Genomic DNA, 3,365 nt, shown 5'->3' on the forward strand with positions numbered 1-3,365 from the left:
TGTCGAGAGTGTTTATTACTCCAGTTTACTCACATTTGCTTGAGCCCAAGCCGTGGCCTAATACCGAGGCAACCGTCTCAATGGGTTACTCACAAGGAGGTACTCCAACTGCTCAGGTCCTACATGTATGATAACTTTATTACTTCAAATTAAATTTGTAATCTATATGTACTCTTTTGAGTGATTTTTGAATATTGAGTGTTGACTATGACTCAAGTGATCACTCGGACCAATCACAAAACACACCCAAAACTAAAAGAAAATGCGTGTAGCTGCCGCAAAGCATAGGAAAACGTGTGCAAGCGGACCACGATTGGCTTTGTTTTACTTCTGATTGAATAAGAAAATTGGCAGAAGTTTTTTTTTTTTAAGCCACCCGTGTAGCATATTTATGCAAAACCAATTCCTTTTCGACCCTCCCAGGTCATGTCAAATATAAACGGCTCCAATGCGGGCCCCCATAGTCCTTTTGTTTCTCTCTCCCTTCAGGCTGGTTTGGACTTGCTGTCTGCTGGTCACATGTTGGCTGAAGGGTAAGCTTTTGACCCCAGCAAAACATAATAGCTCTTTTCAGTAGGAAGAAGAGCGTTATTTTCTTTGTCGCGCAATAATGACAAATGTTGCGTGACAACCCTGGATCTCCTAATACACGTTTCTACGTTTGTTTGTTCTCCAGGTACCCTGGATGTTGTGTTTGGGGAAATCGATCATTAAATTCGAGACTAATCAAGAGAATTGTCGTTAATCTTCCATCACTCTGCCAGATTACTTTTTAAGAGTTCAGTGCAGGTTACTGTAAATGTATTGTGTGCTGGAAGATGACTCTAGTGTCGACATCGCATTTTTTAAGGTCGTTATTTGTTTGTAACGCAACAAACCGTTACGTGATCCTTAGTTAACGTAAGGGGCTACTTATCACTTTGTAAAATATACTAAGATGTCAATAAACAATTAATGATCTTATGTCGTCAGTGTCCGTTATTTAGTCTGCCTCGCAATGTAATGAAACCCATGAATTCAGGGCATCTGATGTCCTCATTAATTGTTACCTCCGCCCAACCCGTCCTACCCTAACCCTATGCAGCTTCCATGAGTCTTCAGCACCTTTTGTGGAAGAGCGTTCGACGGGTGTGCAAAAAATATCGGGTCCTTTCGTAAGGAATCAGAATTTTTCTTCCCATCAGCTTTGTTGGTCATCACCCGGGCCGGAGCTTCCAGTGACTACCCATCGCTTACGCTGGAGCGAGACTGGGTACTAAATTTACGAACTTCCGAGCGCGAAAAGCGACTTCCGCTCGTGCGGCTTTGCACGTTTTCTGCACAAAATGACAAGTGATTGTGTTTCTGTCCCGTTCGTGTGTGTTTACATGCTTTCCTCTTAAGCGAAGAGATATTTAGGATTTAGAGATGGCGGCGAGTGTCGTTCGTGGGTTCAGTCGGCTTGGAATGATTTCCGTACAGGTCCCTACTTCATTATGCATGCAGAATAAATTAATTATTCATTCGCGCTGTTGTTTTGTAGAACAATACGTATACCCACGAGAACCGAATATATACATGGGTAATTTGTACTTACGGAATGAATAAAAACGGATCTCATTTTTTCTCTCCCTCCCTCTCTCTCTTCTTTCCCTTCATCGCCCACACCATTACTCGTTTTTGTCCCAGCTTTCCCCTTTCTATCCCTTCGTCTTGTTCTTATTTCCAGATCCCGCTCGGCTTTTAAAAAAAAAACCTCTAAAAAGAAAGAACAAAGCGCCACAGTTCCAAAGGACGTCTATTGTTATCGCTATTGTTTTCTTGAAACAAAGGAGTGTATGCATAATGAAGTAGGGACCTGTGCGGAAATCTTGCCATTTCTTTTTCCGAATTACGCAATGAAGTCATCTTTACGGCAGCTCAGAAGGGTCACCAACCAACACAACTCCCGACGAATTAGTTCATTTTTTGGTCACGCTAGATGTTCTTGTCCCCAGGATCACCTGTCCATCTTAGCTGGCAGAGGCCTTGGCACCAGGAAAAGGTGGCTCCGGAGACACATGATTTGATTGATGAAATTCTTGGACTAACATTTTCTCTATATTCAACGCTGGTTTCTCCTTCCCGAAAATATCCACTAGTTGATCTCTAACTAAAACCGTTTGATCAAATCACCTACTGACCTTAATAAGTTTTTTTAAAAACTGGCTTACGGGGGAAATTTTCAGTTAAGTCCCTCATTATGGCGCGTTTTCAGGGTCAAAATCAAAAACTAACGTTTCCACTATCTTTGACCTCTATAATCATACGGACGCTTCTAATACAGACACTTTGTTTCGTCCCTGATTGGTGTCCATAGTACAGCTATATTTAAGCCAGCGTAAGCCAGTCTGAGTCAAAGCTGACCCTGTTATCAAAAGGAGCCATTGCAAACTGAACTATTACAACTTCAAAATTAGCTATTTCAATTGTACATATATAAGACTGAATTAAAAAGCAATCTAAGCTACGCCTATGATAATAAAACCATGTAAAATCTATATTAACCTAGTAAGTATATAAAAGCTAAGAAAATATCAGAAAACATAAAAAGATACAAAAAAAACTAAAGTACAAAAGATGCAACTGGAGTTAACAACTTCAGGTATAAGCAGCAGGAGAAGATTTAATTGGCTTTCTGTTGCGGAATACTTGAAAATGTTTTCCATTTTTTGCTATCGTTTACTGGTAAAATCTTTCACGAAATCCTTTTTGAGATTTTGAAGCTGGCAAAGGTAATCTTGGCGGGTTTTTTACTCCTGTGGCTGTTTGCATTTTCTGTTTAGTTTGTTGACGCGAGAAAGAAAACTTGTCATGTTTCTTTTTTCTGAAGACGTTGCTATTTATCAGTTTCAAAAATCTAGATGGAAATCTGTTAACGGATTTCATTCTGGCATTCATATAATAAGAACAAGGGCGTAGCCAGGGGGGGTCCTGGGGTGCCCGTGACCCCCCTTTTGTAAGCCTTTTTTAAGCAAACAACCTACAACAGGTGGCGAAAACGCCATGAAGATGTGTGAGACCGTCACTTTGACACAGTGTGACCCCCCCTTTGAACGATCTGGTGAGTACCCTCACTTTTACACAGTGTGACCGCCCCCCCCCCCCCCCCCACCCCTTTGAAAAATCCTGGCTACGCCCCTGAAGAAACACGAAGTTGTTTCACAAATGTTTATTTTTATGAATCATCCTGTGTACCTACTTAAACTATTTACTGATCAACTATTAAAAAAGTAAACTAAGATGTGATCGCTTGCAAGTCACGTTTCAGTTTAGTTACAAAGTATAAGCTTCTAACTTGTCAAATCCAAAAACTTCCATTTCACTGAGAGGAGAGACTGATTGAT

At 40.8% G+C, this 3,365-nt stretch overlaps 1 pseudogene; it reads right to left on the reverse strand.

Annotated features, from left to right (window-relative positions):
• Positions 1–1,863: 1,863 nt before the first annotated feature.
• The window catches only part of LOC137999794 (uncharacterized), a 9,252-nt pseudogene continuing 7,750 nt past the window's right edge, over positions 1,864–3,365 (reverse strand).

This window comes from Montipora foliosa, chromosome 4 (genome assembly GCF_036669935.1).
Source record: "Montipora foliosa isolate CH-2021 chromosome 4, ASM3666993v2, whole genome shotgun sequence".
In the NCBI taxonomy this organism is placed as follows: Eukaryota; Metazoa; Cnidaria; class Anthozoa; order Scleractinia; family Acroporidae; genus Montipora; species Montipora foliosa.